Source organism: Rissa tridactyla, chromosome 3 (genome assembly GCF_028500815.1).
Source record: "Rissa tridactyla isolate bRisTri1 chromosome 3, bRisTri1.patW.cur.20221130, whole genome shotgun sequence".
NCBI lineage: Eukaryota > Metazoa > Chordata > Aves > Charadriiformes > Laridae > Rissa > Rissa tridactyla.
Genome location: NC_071468.1, coordinates 12,644,026 through 12,665,043, shown reverse-complemented (window position 1 = coordinate 12,665,043; position 21,018 = coordinate 12,644,026). Strand labels below are relative to the sequence as shown.

General features: G+C 36.9%; 1 protein-coding gene across 23 annotated transcripts in view; it reads right to left on the bottom strand.

Annotated features, from left to right (window-relative positions):
• Positions 1-21,018, bottom strand: part of NRXN1 (neurexin 1) — a 715,088-nt gene that overhangs the window by 382,709 nt on the left and 311,361 nt on the right. The gene's annotated exons all lie outside the window — the stretch shown is intronic.

The window sequence follows — 21,018 nt, the reverse complement described above, 5'->3', positions numbered from 1 at the left end:
CCTCAAAACGTAGAGCTACTATGTTAAAACACTTCTATTGTATATTTAACTATATAAACGTATTGTATGCGCACATTTAATGAACCAGGCTGTCATAAATAGGCACAGTCAACACGGATTTAGTTACGCATTTTCCAGTCACATGCAATCCTTTAAGAAACAGGATTACTGCAGCCAGAACAACTTCAGCATGTGTTTACAAGACCGGATTTTTGTTCCTTCATTAAAAATAGTTCGGGTGAAAGATAGAAGTGGTAAATGTGTGTGCACGTGTGTTATATTTTTCTTAACCTATATCAGCTTCGCAGACTATGTTTGTTTATTAGGACTTCTCAGAAGATCCTCTGTTACCTTATCATCCAGATGACTTCTTAGTATTCAGAACCAGTACCTTCTGATGTTAGCAGACATCCAAACCATGCTTTCCTTTTTCGTTTCAGGGATACCTTTTTCTGTAATCTGCTATTTTTGTAAGCAGTACAACAAACACTTTTGAAGCAAATATAATCCTACTTATAGCACATAGTACTTGCAATAACTGAAATACTCAAAAATCTAGGAAACAGCATATCATTAATACCCAGGAAAAAGAATATCTCAGAAAAAAATGATTATGGAAATTGTCCCTTGCACTGTTGACCAAAAAGAGAAAGAAAGAGAAAAATCCTGACTATGAACTATCATTGATATGAGTAGGTGATTGACCAAGGACTGAACCAATCAATCAAAACTTCGGTGCTCAGACTCGAATTACTGGACTTATGTGGCGACTGTCGAAAAGGTAAAGCTAATCTGCAATTAACAAATTACAGTCTTGCAAGACAGAGACCTCCCTGGCCTGTTTTTCAGTTCCAGCATAATAAAAGCTGCTGATAACTAAGAGAGACATGTAATATAGTAACATTTGACACGAAAACACGAGGGTTACACTGAGTCAGACTGTTACCTCCACTACACCTTTCCAGGGGACCACATCCCATGTGTTGGCCTGCTATTAAAAAGGGATACGTCACTGGCTCCGAGACTCTCCCACGTTTGTTTCTGAATTCTTCTCCACCCCGTGCAGGCTAACTGTGATGGAAGGGGTCTATTAATAAATGGGTACTATATGACGCTGTCTAGAATCAAAGCCTCTCTAACCTCAGGACTGCACAGAGGGAAAAGACACTAACAGCTTGGTGTAGCTGTTCGGCATATTGGACGGTTTTCATCTCAGACTTTTTCCAATTTCTATCAGCATTTTTTTAATTGCTGATGGTTGATTTCCCTGCTTTTATGTGCAATCCTTGTTATTTTGAGCTTGTCAAGGGACCTCCAGGAATAAAAATACTAGCTACAGCAAAGGCAGTGGGATTCTGATGACATCACGCTGCTTTCTCTATGCTCCTGTATTGACACTAGGCTCGGAAAGCTGTGCAAACCCAGCAGAAAGAGATGTGTGTATACTCACTGATGTCAACTACCTGAATTGTTCTGTTCCTTACGTGTTTACTTTCTTTGACAAGAGAACGACCTTTTTTGCATAAAGCTTAAGTGAATGAAGTTCTCTCTGGATACGGTGATACAGGTACAGCAAATAATGCTCTTTAAGCAATTTCTATTATTGTGTATTTTATTGGGCTTCAACGGAAGCAGTTTCTAACTAGATTTGGGAGAGAAGGCATGGATTTACAAAAAATCCTTAAATGACACGAGTCAAGTGAGAGTCAACATGCCTGCCTAGAAATACACCACTTACTATTGTTTTAAACATGTTAACCATTCTTAATTTATTAGTCCAACTTTTTTTTTTTTAATTTTTTAAGTAGTAGAACTACTTAGACTCCTCTATCTCACAAATGATCTCTAAAAGACCTAAAAGCATATGCAATTTTAATTTGCTCTCGCATTACAACAACCCTCTGTAGTGTCCCATTCATGTAAAGGTGCCTCAGTGTATATAAATATCAAATCCAACTTGGCTGCTCACATTCATACAGGCAAATATGTCTATTATCTTTTAATGGTTAGGGACTTGTAAACTCTTCCTGTTGTAAAACTAAAGGTCTGTTTTCCTATGTATCAGTCTATTTCTTTCACAAGAGTACTCCGAGTAAAAAAAATCAGGTCAGAACTACCCATGAGCTGCCTTTGTTTGCAATGCACGCAATCCAAAACTGGATTAAGGGGAGCTATGGTGAAAGGGCTACGAAGGGGATGAACCTGGGTACAACAGACTATAGAAGTAATGCATAGAAAGCAGTCCTGGCCCTGTAGAAACTAGCTACCTTGCATGGAAAAAGGCTTTTCTTTCCTGAAGCTGAACTCTAAGAGAGAAGAGAGGTTTTTGCTTGGTCACAGAGAGTGCAAGGAACTCCAAAATCGCAAGACCCACTGTCTAGGTATTGTGTATGTACCTGTCACATCATGTGGCCTCTCTGCCAAGTAGCATAGTTTTCCGTGGCAGCTGGACAGGTGGATGGGGAAGGATGGATGCCCACCATTCCTGTAGAGAACGTAACGCTTGGGCTGCTTCCTGGCCAAGAAAATGCTTTTGCATATAAAAGTAGTAAATGTGCTTGTGAGCAGCGTACTTAGGACAAAATTTTCTAAAGGGTTAAGCACAAAAATGTGTAGTCCTTGATAACATGCAAGAGTACAATGACTGCAGAAGGAAACTCTTAACGTACGTTGTTAAATGGCATTGGTCAACCTCAAACATATTTTATACTAGTACTTAAACATCATATTTTTGAGATCATACAGTTCAGATTCTTCTTCTGTCCTGGTTTATAGTGCCCTAGTTTATAGTGAATCTGTATCAATCTAAATCTACTAAATCATTGGCTCTCCAGTCTTATTCTCGCTTTACATTGATCTGATCCCACTTTATTTAAATTACATCAGCAGAAAGTGCTGTTGTATTTTAACATGAATTGGCATATTACCACTTTGGGGGGGGGGGGGGGGTTGGGTATTTTTTTTTTTTACGCTCTTTTCTTTCAAAACATTAAATATCTCCCCTGAGAAGAAAAGCAAGAACCCTAATTAAAAAAAAAAAAAAAAAAAAAAAAAGGGAAGATCTTTTTTTTATTTTAAATGGACTGATACTACCCTTCCAACCTTATGTCCCTCCACTCCTATTTCCCATGCTGTCCTTCCTCTGGAACTCATTTGTCTCTTTCTAAACAGGACACAGTTAATTTGCTTCATGTACCCAGCACTCACTTTCTGAGCTATTGATTCTCTCAGACATTAATGCCTTAATAATAAAACTTTCTTCTCAGAGACAGGCAGTAACCTGCAAAAATACACTAAGGATCTTCTCTTGCTTAAGCATGAAATTTATTATCAAGGTCTACATTCAGGTCTTTTCCTATTTTAAAGGCTTAAATAACCACTAGATTTTATGCATCTCTAGTATGAATGGATAGTAGTGAATAAAAAAGTATAGGCGCTTTTATGGCTCTCACAATTTGCTTATAGTCCATCATGCCAGTAAAATCTGCACATCCATTCAAAAGCAGGTAATGGCTTGTACAACCATCTTTTTCATGGGAAAATAAAGACTGTGCAGCCAGCTGATAGAGGTACAAATCTTGATGATGCAATTCTTTATGAACAAGAATGTATAAAGTCCCAAACATCCTAAGTTATAACTTCACATAGGCACCCAAAGTCGAGCTTACTTTGTTTTCAGCCCCTCATCTAGAATTTAACTGCCTTTGTACCTCTCTGAAGTTTGAGGAAAAAAAGTACAAACCTCAAAGAAAAATCTTGTTTTCAGTGTGCTGAATATTCTAAATGTTCTCTGGAGATTCCGATTCTCTTTCCTATCTTGTGAGGAGCCTGATCAGCCTAATTAAAGCGCTGAAAATTTGCCAAATTCAAATGAGCCTGTTAAGTGATGGCAACACCCATACTTACTTTTTCTCCTATAGATCTCTTTCCTGTTGTACTTAAATTGGGAGATCTTTTAACCGACTATTTGAACAAAATATCATAAAAACAAATTGGTCACTTTGAAACAAGATACTAGCTTTTGGCATTGTACCAAAATACATTCAAAACTAGTTGTCTGAAGCAAACACAGGAATTACTGTCTCTTACAATGCCACCCACCACCAAGGCACATACCAAAATGCTACCCAGACCTGCTTGGAGCATTCAATTCCATGACCAAAAGTAGATATCAAAAATTAAGTATCGAAAGAAAGACAAAGTAAATAGAGATTAGCAAGGGAGACTGGGTGGTTCAGGGAATGCTATATTAACCTATGGAACCCCAGTTAGTTACAGGCAAACCGCTACAATCTATTTATTGGTCAGTAAAAGAAATGTCAGTGGTTTCAAGCCTAGTATGCTAATGGATAACTATGCATGCTACAGCAACCACTACCAGATGGTATTTCCCATTTGAAATTTGAGAGAAAAGTGGGAAAAAAAGACAAAACCCTGAGATGACTGCAGTTAATAGAGACTATTACTTTGAGGTCAGGGATGCCAGGATTTCAGATGAAATCTTACAGCTAAGATAATATATACATAGAAGCTGAATTGTAAAGCAAAGGCAGCTGAGTGGCTCTGAGAGATACCCAAGAGTGTTATTGTAAATACCTGATGCAGAACCAGGCAACTTTGTGCCATCTCACTTATCCTGCTTTTCAAGGTAAATCTAACATGCCTGTAGTCTAGGCTTCTGTTCCAGCAAGCAGCCAGTCTCACAGCCACTGTGCAAACCTGGTGAGGCATCTATATTATACACCAGCTTGCAGCACAAAACGTTCATGAAAGATTCCTCCAGTACTAAATGCAGAAACACAAAACAAACAGGGGAAAGCATCTTAATCCTCAATATCCTTTCCATGGTGGTTGGCCGCAGAAACAATTCTGGTCTTCCGAACCACTCATTTGGAAACATGAATTTAATAAGTCAATTATTATAGTGAATCAACGGTATTTTAAATGCCTGCAGCTGCATCATCCTGAAATTCCCTGAATATGCTTGTTTCTTACTAATAGAAAAACTTAGTTGCCTTTCAAAGATCAATGACACAATCAGTGTATCAGTTTATCATTTAAAGCCAATTGATAAATTAACTTGAGAAAGTCTTATTGCAGGTCAAAAAATTTCTCAACTGTATTTCATTCCTGACAGACTCATATAGAAACTTCCACAAGAACAGCATGTTCACTGAATTGTATTAAGTAAAACATATCAATCTGCACTGCTTGATCAAAATGTTCCAGCCCACAACAGCTTTATTACAGGCAAAATTGCTTTTGGCAATTTGGATAAAGTATTGACAGTGAAGGGTATTTTTATTACTTTTTTAAAACAAAACCTGACATTTCAGAAATTAAAACGAAGCAGATTAGAGTTGCTAATATTGTTCATTAGCCTTCATTTTTTTGACAGATTTGCTCATATTGTTTTGAATAACAGAAATATAATCTTAAATCTGCTTCTGTACATGCACTCACAGAAATTCAAAAAGCTAAATAAGGTACTTTTCAAAAGTCTACTGGCTTCCTCTACATGACTAAACTACAAACAGACTGCATTAAATATTGATTTAGTTCACTAGTAAGGAAAACCAGCATACACAGTGAATGCACTGGGGAAGAAAAATCCATAGAATGATATAAAAAACAATGAATCCAGGAATCAAGCACCATATTCAGGTCTGAGGACACTAAGTTTTCCATAGTCATTTTCTTGTTTCTTTTCTCTCTTCTCTTTGAACTTCCTTCCCCTGCCCATGGTCTGAGCTGCTCAGTGTTTCCCCTCTCCCAACTTTATAATACCTTTTGCCTTAAGCAAGCTATTTAAGTTGGGATGTGATAGCATACGTACTCATCCATTAATTTATTTAGAGCTGTAATATATTAACTGTTAGTGACAATTAAGGATCTAAATAGAGACAGTGGATCAAGGCGGGAGGGCAGAACACAGATCTATTGGACTACATTAAATCTAAGGATTCTTGGTGCCTGCGAAGAAAGGTGGTGATGATAAACCGCTGTCTTGTGAAAGCCTGTTCTCTACAAACAGAATGAGGACCACTACTGAATAACACCAAGATGGAGAAAGACAGACCATGAAGTCATAAACTTTTGAGCTGCAAGTCTTGGCCTCTAGACTTTCCTGCCACATCAAAGTATACGTAGAACGCATATACCTTCTCTCAAAGCTGTGAAGTATACTTTGCTGGTTAATAATTGGGTTGAATCATATTTCTTGAAAAAATGGTTTTGAAATTGCAATTACAACTACACGTGAACTCAAGAGTAGATGAGAGGATAAAACTGATTTTGTTACTGCATTAAGAAACGTTTAACCCAGGCTAGAAACATTCCTCAATACATTACTTAAACCATTTATTGTTAGGAATCAGCTGCGTTTTAATTTAGTTTTGTAAGTCATACGTCTAAGCAGGTGAAACATAAACAGTCCTATGGACATGTAATTTTACTTCTTCTTAGAAATAATGAAAGAAAAGTATCTTTTAAAAGCTAAAACCAGAAGTCAGCTAGATTGCTGTATTTTTAATAAGAATGCAGTTTCTCGTTTGTACCGTTCTCTAAGGATCATGACTATCAGAAAATGTGCTGAAGGTACTTAAGTTTTTATGAATCTGCCCTAAGGCCCTGAACTAAAGCACGGCAAAGTCAATGAGCTTGAAACATACGGTTGTTGCTTTTTCAGCTCACTGCTGAACAGTTTCAGGCAAATTTTCAGAAATTATGTTGAACTTGCCAATTGACTTTGCTGTAGGTAAGGTGAGCATGAACTTTCAATACATGGCAGTCCTATGCTAATTTAAAGAAAGCTTCACAGTGCACTATTATTTACTTTGTATTTACTGCAGGTAAAAAAAGGTGCACTTGCAAAGATCATTACAAACACACTTTTAAGGTCATATCCTGCCTTGAATCACACTAAACTTTTTGAAGTGTGCCCAAAACCTAGGGCTCTGAATTGGGATTCAGCAGATTCACTTCCACAAACTCCTTGTGTGACTTTTCGTAAGTCTTAATTTGTTTTTACCTTAGTTTGACATGGCTGTATAATGAAAAATTCCAAGAATTTAAAGCTGAATACGTTTAAGCTTTTTTTTTTTTTTTAAGTAAGTAACATGCACTTAATGCAAACACTTTCAAGTCAACATCTTTGACTTCATTCTACCTAAGATGCGTTAGCAGCACCCTTAGGAAAGCAGCTATATTTCGCAAGCCTGCTATCCCATTTTCTCAGCCAGCTCCCCAGTTCCCAGAACACTCTTGTGGCCGAGCTCGAGAAAAGACCACAGAAGGATGACAGCAAGGGAAGCCTCTGGCCACCAAGGAGAGGAGGGACTTGAAAAACCTGGACTGAGCCACTGCAACAACTCACCTGGACACACGCCGAAACTGAATAATACAGGGGAAGTGGGGGGGGATAAATTTGGCTTGATAACTGAAATTGTTTGTTTGTTTTCTGAAGGATAATCCACTATAAGCTAGTGTATTGCACAAGGAAGAACAAAATGGGAAATTTTAATTCATTTGCCATACTGAAATTTTTCCATGCAGAATGCTTGTATTACAGACAGCTTTCTTATACTGAAAATTCATTTCAATCAAAAATTCCTTTTAACCCAGTAGAGAAAAGAATGGCTAGTTCATCTGGAGTTATTTGTGTTTGCTTTTTTTCCTCCTGTAACAGGAATAGGATTGAAAATCATAAGAACTGCCTTGGCAACTCCTGTGTAAAATAGTACAAAGACTAACATGAAAACCCAATTTTAAGCAATACCAGAATTCAGGTTTTTAAAAGTAAATATTCATTGTCCTGATATGACTTTAATAGCCTCCGGGATGTCCAATATTCATTAATTCTGTGTGAATTCAGAGTTCAGTCAATAGTACTGATTTGTGAGACGTGGGCTTAAACTAAGGGAAAAAAAGTGATCCTGAAATGAGTTCAAGTTCATTTTCCGCTTTCCCAAGAAGAGTTAAATTTTTACCCCAGAAGACTCATCATTCTTCATCTATACAAGTTACTGTTCAAATACACTGCTTCAGCTTCCAGAGAAACTTTGCTGTCTCCTCTCAACCCGAGAGAGCTGGAAGAACTGTAACTTGGAAGAAGGATTTCACTATGAGACAGCTATCTAACGAACTTTGTTAACCTGGACCTTAATCACTGATCTGCCAATCACTGTCAATCAGCTACTAAATACAAAGAAGAGTGAAATACACAGCTGCTACCGGGAACGGGTATGTAGTCACCTATAGCAGATCTCTACGGGTACCCTGATGGTGCTGACACCCTTTATGAGTCTGGAGAACCTGTGCTACTGTTTCCTACTGCTAAATCTGCCCTCTTCCTTTCCACTTAAACCCAGCGAAGGAAAAATAACCTAAACTTACAGTTATTTTTGCAGAAAAAGTTGGTACATACTTGATTATCTTTTTTTTTCCCCCTGAGAGAATTGCAATATTTGTTTTACTTTGGTTAGATTATAACTGACAACTGGAAAGAAGCAGAAACAGCTCTGATCACACATTCACCTTTCTGACTTGGATATTGACTGTGCCCATTTATATCAAACCATGGCTGTCAAAACTCTGAAGTACATTTAAAAATACAAGTAAGCACAACTGCAGTATGCCTCTCTGCAATTTACCTATTTATAAAAAAACATTACCTTTATATTTAGGCAAAACCGAACATAACAGGAAAAAATACACTTAAATATTTCATTTTACCCTTATATCTTGCACATTGTGCTTAAGAATAAGCAGATTGGTAACTGTTTGGCGCAGAAAGGAAAATAATTTGGACTGTGACTTTATTTTAAGAATAAGCTCCTCTTAATTTACAGGTGTCTTCATCCCAAGGCACAGCTGTTATAAAATATGTAACGACTAAATCTCACACTCATATCCTTTTTTTTAAAAAAAAAAAAGAAAACACTGGATTTTGCCTAGTTAAGGGTAAAGAGAGTTTAAAGATTTGTGATTGTTGATTATTATTTAAATGTTTTAAAATATTTTTATACTCATGGATAGAAAAGCACAATTTCTTGACACTGCTTATTCTTGGATGCTTCTACGTAGACAGGAGTCAAGCAAGGAGCACTAAAATAGACATTTCAGATTATTTTCAGAAATTACAGAGAGATGAATGCAAAGGGTGATCCCTGTTCTATAACAAGCCTCCCCTGACTTTCACGGGTATAGGATCAGTCTCTGATTATTTCCCCGACTTACACAACAGACAACATATAAAGCCTATGCTTATTTTCTTGTACAGTCCTAAACTATTACAAAAAATAATTGCAAAACCACACTTTTTCCAATTTGTATATTCCTTCATTGCTATGTCATGTCATTCTTGCTCCAAGTTTATCCTTGTAAAGTGTCGTCACTAGAGCATAATCGTTCATGATTACTTTTAAACCTTTTCTACTTCTGAGGAGCAACCAGTTCAGCTACACCAGATTTCTTTCAGAATTCAAGATTCCTGATGTTCTCAATGATACGGGCCATAGGGCACATTAACAGTAGCAGGGTCATATAAAGTGAATACATATCTTAAGATTTTAAAGCTCCAGTACTATTAAAAAAGGGTAAAAAAATACACATTAGCAGTCGTTTGTATCTTTCTTATAGAGAAAATTTCTTCTGAAGGAAAAAGACCCTGAATTTTCCAGACTGAAATTGTAGACAATATTGTAATTATTCTTTAAACATTTCTTTGGATTTTGAGTTAGGTCTGATATTCCCTACCTTCAAGAAAGCAATCTGAATACTAATTATCAGGGAACATATACAAGTTTCCCTATAAAAAAAAAACAACATACTTTTTCAGGATTCCTGAGTCTAAAATAAGATTTAAAAAAATTGCTACATACTTATTCCAATAAAGATTTTCTTGGGAACAAAAGTACTCAACTGCCTTAGATACCACGTATGTTTGGGACAGTTTGCATATGTTTAATATGGCATTTTATTAAAGGTAAATTTTCAGCAACTCTTCCAAGCTTGTTCATGTGATTTCTTACCCAAAAGACCAATGTGTGTTTCTTTTCTGCAAACAAGGACATTTTCTGCATTCTGCATCAAATTTTTCACGCTACATTTCAGCTGCTTCTAAACCTATTACTTTCCCAGACATGTATTTGCGGTGGCTAAATGAAACTGAAGGTAACTGTGACATCTGCAATAGTGAGTTTTAGTCTTTTTCATTGTTCACTTGCAACTTTTTGAGAATTTTGTTTTGCAATTATGGCTGCTCAAGCATTTCCATGCTAAGAATATATAAAGTCAAGCATCTTTTGCTGTCTGTTATTTCCAGGCTGTTGCTTGCTGTCTCTTGCATGCCCATATAAAACTAAAAGGGAATGACTTTTAAAATTGAGTAGATGGAATTGATTTCAACATTGAGGGAATCTCTCAAATGGTCTTTTACCATTTTTTAATCTCTTAAGGATTGTGCTCAGTGTCAGTGAATGACAATTTTGTGATTGAAAAAAAAAAGTCAGCTTCTTGACAGAAGTTCCTACTTGCACTATCTTAAGGTGTGCTGTGTATCTTGGTTTACGTAATTTTAGGAAATCAAGAATCCACGTTGGAGTCTTTTCTAGCTAATGCAGCTCCTTTTCATAACTGATTAGCTTGTCAAGTGACTTTCTAAGTGTCTTCTACCACCTGCAAAATGTTAGCTGGAGATACAAGAATATTTCTTCCCTTGAGAGCCCGTGGCGTACATCTAACATTGTTCTTGCCTAGGAAACAGCATACAAGGTGCTGAAATGTTACGTAGCAAAAACTGCACGGACAATTCAAAGTACGGCAGTAACCACAACAAATTCAACAGGTAATTTTCACCTATACTCAACAACTATGGAGCTTAAATTTTTGTAAAACTTGAATTTCTTAGATGGTAGTGAGCATACTGCCTATGCTTGTTATTCTTCATTTCTGATTCGATTTCCACAAGTCACGTGTAAACAGTTCATGGCATGTAAGTGAAAGATGGAATTGTTGACTTACCGAGTTGGTCTTTTTTTTCCAGACAGATTTTATTATTACTGAGAAAAGACTTAATGTGCAGAGAGGAACTTTTAACTAATGAAATGTTATTTCTACATACGTGCACTTCACTCCTTGGAAGAAAATCTCACTGAATATAAAATGAATGAGAAATAATACCAAAAAATTAGTATAAGCTACATTAACCACAGCCCTCTCTTTTCTTTAATAGCTTTTTCTCATTCCATGTCTTGGTCTTCATCTTGTGTCTTGTTGCTTCAGTACTGCCTAGACAAATAACTGCTGAAGAATTCTTTGCACACTTCCCAAAGTGGCATCTCAGAAAGCCAACTTTATCTTGATGTCTCAACTCAACAGAGTAATATCTCCTTTGAAGTGACTTGTCTGATGGATTGAGGCCTAGAAATCAGCTGGAAGGGAGCATAAGTTAACTTCTTGACATGTCACCCAAAAATGAAATGTGCTTGGATGGAAGTTTTAACAACTACCTGAATAAAATTCATTAAAGTTATTGTGAAGAAGAGATAATAAGGAAGCGGTTATGTGGTTCCAGTAATAAGCTACTGAGTGCTTAAAATGTTATGATAGATGTTTCATACATTTGAATAGACACAAATGCAAAATGTGCTAGATACAGAGGAAGTGTTTTTAATAGAAGAAACTGCTCATCAGTGACATGCACTGGGTAGATGCTTTTAACACTATTAGCTCTTCAAAAAAAGCACACTGAAAAATGAATTACTCTTCTTACAACATTAATGGAGAATAATATTGTAGCTAAGTGCTTGCTAGACTTCTTCATCAAGACTGAACTTATGAAATGATGACTTGCTGCAGAGAAGTGAAGCAATGATAAAACAGCCCACCTTTTTGAAACAGTCATGCAGCTAAAACTAATACATACTTACACAGTATTTTCTGCAGACACAATAAAGGAGGGGCCATCAAAATGCCACAAATGGCTCACAAACCAGGTTCTGCAAACTTGTATTTATCCAAATAGGCAGAAAATTCCACTCCTGCGTTAGGACACTACACATGGAAAAGACAGACACAGGCTCTACGCCCATGTACTGTTCATTACTGTCTATAATCAGATCCCACTCATCTTAATGCTTAAAGGAGTAAGACAATTGCTTACCAGGGATTTATTCCAAACTTCCAGCATTACAAATGTATAAATGTATCAGAATAATTTTAATTTAATTAAAATTAGTTTGGTACCCCTTTTTTCCCTCCTTTTTTTCTTTCTTTCTTTGATTGAAGAAGAGGTAGTCAAACTTTCCCTAAGCAGCTTGGTTCTCCTAATCACACCAAGCTAAGAAACAGGATCTGATCTGACTCTCACTGAAGTTGGTGGCACTTTTTTTTTTTAATAATGTGTAAGTGTTCTATTCGTAATATCTATTAATATGAGAGGGACAGATAGAAACTTGGCAATTCACTTCGACATATGTTAGACCTATTGCAATGCTCACTGGCTGCGTTAATGAGAACTAGACACCCGATTGAAACTTCACTCTTTCTGATTCTATATTTCCCCTCTCACTTAACCATATATATCCATTTAATTAAAAAAAAAAAACAAAAAACAAACCAAACCCAAACACTCATTACATTAATTCTTTACAAGTATATATTATGACAGAGTGATGGCTGCGAGCATGAGATATGTTGATCAGTAAAGCGGTATCTACCTGCAGAGAGATGGCAATTTGTTTGGTTTTCCTTGAAAAGTTCTGGAAATAAGCACGGCAGCGTTGATTCAGCAAGGCTTCTATTCAGAAAAATTCCTACGCGTGTTCTTAATATACTTAAATGCTTTCTGAACTAAACTATTAATGATTTCAGTGTCTATTTAGACAGATTTATTGGGAAAAACCCCTAAGTTTCTAACACCTGAAAAAACCTCTTCAAACTGTAATCCTATAATAGAAAGACTGCAGTATTTTTTCCATAGAATTTTCATTTATAAGCACTTCTAAACGTTTTTCACAAAAGTATTAACAGATGAGCATCACAACAGCATTATTTCTTAGAAACAGAGAGTCCTAAGAAACAAACGAGGAACTCGTGTGAAAGGCGAATAAAGGTGTTTATACATGAAGTCTGATGGTATTTCCAATCTGACTATAGCTTTAGAAGCACTGTCAACTAAGCACATGCAGTATTTTTTCTTAATACTGAATGCTAACAATAATTTCCCTTTTACAGAGCTACAGACCAAAATTTCTTGCCAGTAAGCTCTTGGTATTAAGTAAAAAAAAATAAAAAATTATTCACAACTCTCACTACATATGAAATAGCCAAATTTATTAATGTTTTACCCTAATTTGACTGGTTTCACCAGTTAATTAAGAATTATTTACTTGAGAATTTATTGAAATACTGGCTTGCGTCATCTGCTGCCATCTGTGTGGTAATACTCTAATTTTCATAGAATCTGATTACAAAGTTTAGAATGACTGTACACAGCCCAGCTGATGACAGATTTAGATCAGTAGCCATTTCACTAGCCATTTCCTGTTTGCTCGGAACACAGGGTAAAACTAGTGATAAAATGATTACGAAAAGAAGCTGCAAAATAAGAAAGGAAATGGTGCATAAGACAAGAGCTGCTATACTGTATGTTACACCCCAGTTCTGCATTGTCTTGCATTCTGCCTTCGACAATGACCAGCAATTGATGTTTAGAGAAGGGAACAATATTAAGGGATTTTTCCCTAACTATTTGCTGCCAGCTTCTAGCAGCTTGTACTTTATGGGCTTTCTGAGCTAAGGCTGCTTCTAGATCTTCAACTTTAATACAATGACAAACTTCTGTTCCATTAAAAAAAATAAAAATCTTCTTGGGAACATGAGGGTGGTCTTACCAGATGAGACCAGAAGTCCAGCTAGCCCAGCACTGTGCTTTCAACAGCAACTAAGAAAAGCGGGGCCACCGTATAGTAATTACTACTTTAACACAGTCACAGCTTCCGGCGACTAACATATTAGGGACGACTGGAGCTACAGAAACTGACTTATCACAAAAAGTCTCTTTGAGGTATTTCAATTTCATACTACTTGTTAACTTCTTGAGGCTTCTTACAGCTGTATCATCACATCTTTTTAAAAATACACTCATTATCTCAGTTACCTTTTTTTTTCCTAGCTTGTCTACCTTCTCCGAGTAGGAAAGCCAATCCATACTTGGTAACCTGTTGCGGTGCTCTGTATTTTGCCTATTCATCATGAGGAACAGGAATTAAAAACACACGCAGCATTCAAGACGTGGATAAACAATGACTGCACAATAGCATAATGCTGTTTTCTGTTCTGGTCTTACTTCCTTTCCCCATAGCTACTAACATCCTTTGGGATTTCTGGCCACTTCTGAGCACTGAACTGTTTTACAAGAGCTATTTATAAATGGCTGCACAATTTCTTCAGCTCAGTGCTAACAGACTCCATTGCTGTGCTTGCACAATTAAGGTTACTTATTCTAGTATGAATTACTTTTTCCGTATTAATATTTAACTCCACCTACCCATTTTACTATCCAGTCATTCAGCATTTTGAAATCCTTCAGAAAACCCTCATGTGCAGCATTTAATTCGATTTCCCTAAATAATCTCATTGCATCTGCAAATACTATCATCTCGGTGTTCCTCCTCTTCTCTCAGTCATTTGTGAATACGTGGGTAGAGATTCCTGTGAGACCAGTTGGCAGCAGAGCTTTACTGTGAAATGACTGCCATTGCAGCCCAGTTCACTAATATGAATGACATTACGTTAGCTTTTATATACTTTTCTCCAGAAGAAAATAGTATTCAATTGCTTTGCTACTACTGATTAGAACATCACTCCTCAATATCCCACAAGATTAGACTGTAACACCCACTTTCTGTCATGAAAAAAACTGTAAGGATAATTTAAATCACTAGTCCTGAAATGTTATTAAGTCATCTTGCTTCTCGAAAGCTAAATGGGAAAAACATAAAAGTAAAACCAGAGAAATTTAGGACCTGCTACTTGATGAAAAGCTTACTTTCTACTGCTTCTTCCCATTAAAGTAGTAGAAAAGCCTAGTCCTTCTGGAAAGTCCTTTTATGAAAGATTTGATAGGACCCGTATCAACTAGATACACACAACTCCCTTGCATATAAATCAGGATTTATTAATTCAAGACAATCTGTTCGTATAGATCTAGCACATCCTGGAGGCTGCTTTGTCCCTGTTGGTAAAATGAGAGGTTACGTGCTTGCAGCAATCTCTGCTTTCCTAACCTCCACGAGTCCTCTTGTCATATTTTGGAGGATCTCCTGCTCCTCACTCCCCTTTAAGACTTCAGGCTGAAGCTTCAGAGGGAACAACTTCAGTCACTCCAGACCATGCCCTCGGGCTCTGCTGGTAACACGTTGCACACCAGCTGATATACGACCACACCGTGGCCCTGAGTCATATAGCCCCACATATACACTAAATTGAAAACTATCCATACCTGGCCTTGTAAAATTGAACTGTGCACTGAAACATCACAACTGGAAAGTCGTCTACTTCTCAGCAATCTTAAAGAAGTTTCTGAAAACATATACGTGATAGTGCTAAAAGAACCGAGTCATTATCTGAACATACATCTAAGGATTTTTTCATCACCAATTGGGGCAACTATCCTTATTGTATGAATTTTCAAATTCACTTAAATAACCATATGTTTAAGCTTATACTGCTGCCTTTTCTTACTGTGTTTGGCTGTTGCAGAGCACACCAGTGTGCGCTGAGAAAGCCACAGATATACTACTATTATATATTTGATTACTGAGGCCCCCGTTCAATCACTTATATCTTTAAAGTACCATAAATAGAATGTGGGACTTAAGAAGATAAAAGTAAGATGGATGAAAAGAGTGAAAAGAAAGGAAAGAAGCATACACACAAAAAAGAAAAACATCTGTTTTCTAGTAAGTGAACTTGAAATGATATTTTATTGACAGTCTGCCAGAAGACTAATGGCAATTTTCTCCTCTGCTAGCTAAGAAAAAGCAAACTCAGATGAGGTTTTATAAGCAGCAAGTAGAATGCAGGCACGGAAATAAACTTCATTGCTGTCCTTCATGTAGGCTAGAAGCACTGATAGAGAGAAGCCTTCAGTCCCCAGCAGCCAACCTTGACAGCTTTGTCAGTAAGGAGAAAGTAAATATGACAGACCCTTAAATGGTCATCCAGCAAATCTAAAGCACTTATTTTCACTTTAATTAGGGTTTGAGCTTTTGTTTGCTATGTTAATATGATAATTCTCTCCCACGCCCCAGCAAAGCAGGTTCAGGCCTGAGCTAGGGAGGAACTTCTGGGTGCCTCACCACTGGCCTTGACAAATTATATACGTGCAAGACTCTTCTCAAGATTTCTTTATAATTAGCTAGTTGATTCAAATTTTCCTATGTCCTTTATTAGTTCAAATTTCTATTTATTTTTTTCTCTTAACAACTATAACTGGATAAGGAAGGGGTAAAAATGGCTGCCTTCTAGATAACTTGGGTCTTTGCAAGATTTCTGTGTTTACCAAAGCATACATTTTAGCTGAGAAATCAGTATATCACAAGACTGATCTCTTTTTTAATCACTCATTAAGGGGGAGAGCTCACCCTCAGAAGTCCAGTATACCTTCACTGTTACCTTCTCAGAATCCTCTCTCAAGTCAAACTACACCCATGTGAAATTTCACAAAAAGCCACAAGACAAAACAGACTGCAGACCTTTGTTATCTTACATGAATGGTCAAAAAGCACAGCATCTCCTCAGCTGGCACGTTCTAATATGTATCCTCTTGATATTCAGTGTCTTTTCCTTAAGCTTGAAAGTCCCTAAAACTAGGCCTCTGATATTTCCTAGGTTCAACTTACAGCTTGCATCATGAGAGAAGGAAAATAGTAGTGACGTATATAACTGAAGATGCAGACATTTACCCAGAAACCCTTCCAACATTTCCCTTCAGATCTCCGAAATATCTCTTCCTTAGCTGATACAGATTAAGCATCTCAAGAAGTGATGTTTCTGCCTTTCTGTCAGTAACGTGTATTTTTCCAGGACGTTCTTGCTTAGATGTAGGCCAGATGAATTCACTTTGGGACAGCAGAATTCTGCATTACTGAAAAAAGCAATCCATTCTTTCTACCAGAGATTGTTTTTCTACTCTCTCCGTTCCATTCCTGCCTCCCCCCCGCCTTTTTTTTTAATTCTACAGCAGGTGTTCATATGTGTCATGTGATAAAACTGCTGAGAAAACTGCAGCAAGTTAAAATTAAAAATTTTGTTAACGGGTCACTTTAGTCAAATTCACCACATGGACACCTGAACATTTGTGCTGGCAGCAAAGCAATAGGCAATGCAAAAGCAGGGCCAGCAGACAGGAAAAGGGTTAGAAGAACACAATTTTAAAGTAAATGAAAAACGTTTTAAGAGACAGGTGAAATTCTGCAGCACAAAACCCAAAGAATGGTATATGAAGCATTTGAAAAATGAGCAACAGTGGCCCTGCTGGTTCCCTTTGCCTTCTCAGCTAAGTCACTCCTACCATTCAAGGAGCAGAGATGACTTTCTCAGAAATATTTTTGAGTGTTAACATTTACCAGCATCTGGGAAATGCCTACTGCTTTAGGGTCTCTCCTAACTGGCTTCTGTGGCTGTACAGAATAAATTATGGGCTGTCCCTTAACTACTTCAGTCCTCTTGATTATGTTTACACAGGCTATTTTTCTGTCAAATCTGAACTCTTTTTCCCCAGCCTAACTGTTTTCAACCTCACTTCACAACAGAGTGCCTGAAACAGGATACAGGCTGGTATTAGTGCAGCTTCAGGACTAAGTACTAAGGACTCCAGTGAGAGGCTCTGAGTAAAGAAGCAGTTTTCCTTTTTTGTGTCTTTCAACCTGTTTCCTTTGACTAGATTCAAACCACGGTTTCTATTAGCAACTAGTAGATCTTAATCAGAACTCAACTGAAAAGGCCCATGTATGTTTTCAGTTTTGTTGCACAGCAGCAGACTATTTTTCAGGAAATCACATGAAAAGGGGTCTTTAAAGTGATACTGTTGAATGAGAAGGAATCCAAAGACCCCGTGTTCTAAACCTGCAAAGATTAGCCAAAGCTTTAAAAGAATTATTTATTATTATTTCAAACTTTACACCCTAAACAGAGGGGAGTCCCCGACTGAACTTGCAGTGAAAGTACCCTGCTGATTTACTGTATGTCCTCTATGGTAAAGCTTTATTTTTAGCAGCCTGTCAGCCATACTGGATGAGAAAAAAAAAATCAAAACCACCTCGCACAATTCATAAGCACTGGGTAAGAAAACAGGCCAAATACAAAATCTTACATTTGGGGGGGAGCTACAATATTGTATCATTTATAATGATTTTCTACTGCCAACAATGAAAAGGAGCAAATAATACATTCTAATAATTCTTTTCACCAGATAGTGAGAACTTAATATGTGGAAATGTATTAGTGATTTGCTTATGACAGTAGATTTTGCAAGATGCATAAAAGCACAGCTGAAGACTCTGGACTTTACCACAAAATGCATTTTTACAAGCAGTAGCTTTCAGAAGAATGTATAGTCTTCATTTAAGCTTTCCTACTGCTTAAATATCTATGTCCAAACTGAAATTATATTGTAATCGAACACCACTGTTAGTTCTTCAATACATATAATTCTCCCGTTATTTACCAATAATCTGATATAGCTTCTTGTCATGCTCTGGATTTGTAGGATACTTTAACAAATAAAATGCTTCAATCACAGATGTTACATATTCCAAATTGAATAATAAGAATTTAATCATCTGTAATGTGCACATCTGCAAAATAGCAAAGTTTTAAATGGATGGGTGTACAGAACAAGGAAAAGAGATTCAAGATGATAGGGAAAAACAGAAATGGAACGGAGTGAGAAAAAAATAAAGGATATAGAGAATGGATGAAGAACTAGACAGACATAGAAGGAAGGGTGCATGCAAATACAACAAGTGAAGGGGCACTTTACTGGAAGGACAAACAGAAAAGCCTCAAAGCCCAGGAAATTATTCCTAACTTGGAAAGGCAGACACCCAGCTAGCAAAGCCGGTTGATGCGTTCCCTGAGGAACGGTACATATGTACTGCCACAGTACTCTCTGCTCCCTTCTTCCTAACATTCTGCAATTCTTATTCATTCCTTATGACTGGCCTACATTTGAGTGTAAGTGAATTCTGTGGGGTTGCTCTATGATTATTGCCGGCAGAAGCAAAACTGTGTACCAGAGAACTGACCTAAATCTCTGCTGCACCAATGTGTGCCACGACTTGAGCAATCTCTCACAGCAGCATTCAAAAAAAGTGTTGTTCAATATGAAAAGATACGGGATAAAAGTATCAGATTCTGAAATGAGAGCCGGCTATTTACCAGTTAACATTATTATTTGTATAACGTATCAATTAATAAAAATCCTATGGTCCTACTCTGCTGGCTCATATCAAAATACAGACAATTTATTTTCAGAAATTATAGCAATGCAAAAAAACCCACAAAAGATGAAATAACATTTAAGACTGCACATGCTTGTGAAAAAGTATATTGCACATAAAAACCAGCAGCGTGTAGAGTCACAGGTACCTGGAATTTTTCAGATACTAGCGTTTTGGAAGCAATAGAACTGGAGAAAAAGGGAATTTGATTTAAGTAAAGATAGTAGCCATTAACTTTGCAGCAGTGAAAAAAATATGGGAATATAGTACACCTGTATTTGTTCACTAGTCATTCAAAAACTTATCAATCTGCCACGTAAATTTTATGGGATATAGTTCTGTCTCTAAGAAATACTAGGGGAAAGACCCCGTTCAATTCAATAGGATTCACTGGTGTTTATAATTTATGCTTTGCAGTCTGCAATTAAACAGTAACAATTACTTCCCTCTCTGAAAGGGAAAAATGTATTTTATTTTTTTTAGCATATTTCCTTAGGCAATTTTTAAGGATTATCTCACCAATTCTGTATATAATTTATAACAGCTGTACAGCAATCACCTTACAGTTCTTTTTTTCAGAACAACCAGTGCCAAGAAATTCTGCACATTCATGTTATTTGAACCAACATTGTTCACCTCAGTCTTATTTTTAAATGAATTCCTCAGTTCATGAAAACTACTACTGAAACTACAGTAGTCATTTCTGTTCATAACGTAAGTTTTCCTCTTTCTCCTGATGTCAGCCTCAACACTGACCTACATGTACCTGCAGTTTAAAAGGACCATTTATTTCACTGCCTGACAGACAATTTTGTTTTGTAAACTTGCAGGTCTGAAGAACACAATGAAGTGATTTAAGGGTGTAGAAACCCAGCATTTCAGCAATGCTATTTTCTGATTGACATGAGACAGAATATTTCTAGCGGTGTAAGGTGCTATAAAGACACCAATCTTCTAACCTAGTACAAAATAAAAATAGTTTGACTTTGGTATGCCACTAAGTTCCATAAAAATGGCATGAACAGTCTCCATAATATTGTTAATGAGACAAAAGCTTAATAGCGACCTGACATTTGATTAACATTCTGAAATTTTAAAAAGTCTGTATTTCAAGCAAGGAAGACCACAAAATGCCACCTCTTCTGCAGCACAGGACATTAGCTAAAGGTGAAGGCATGACAAAGCGTAGAACAAATTGCTACCAAAATCTCAGCTTGGCCATTTGATCTGCAGTGAGCAGAAGACAGGTTTCAGACTGCACTCAAGGGAAGATGGGAGGAGGAAGTGCAATATTGTATTCACTAGGTTCGTAATTCACTGTAGGAAATAACATGCTTACATTCATATTCTTCTTTTCTTCTCTCAAGCAAAACATCAATCTTTATTTAAGTTTGGTTATACATTTTTTTTTTTAAAGCTGCCTCTCCAAATTCAAACCAGATATAGCTTCATCCTGACCTTAACTCTTTTACTAGTCTAGCTGTAGTAAAAAGTATTGCAGTGCCAACAG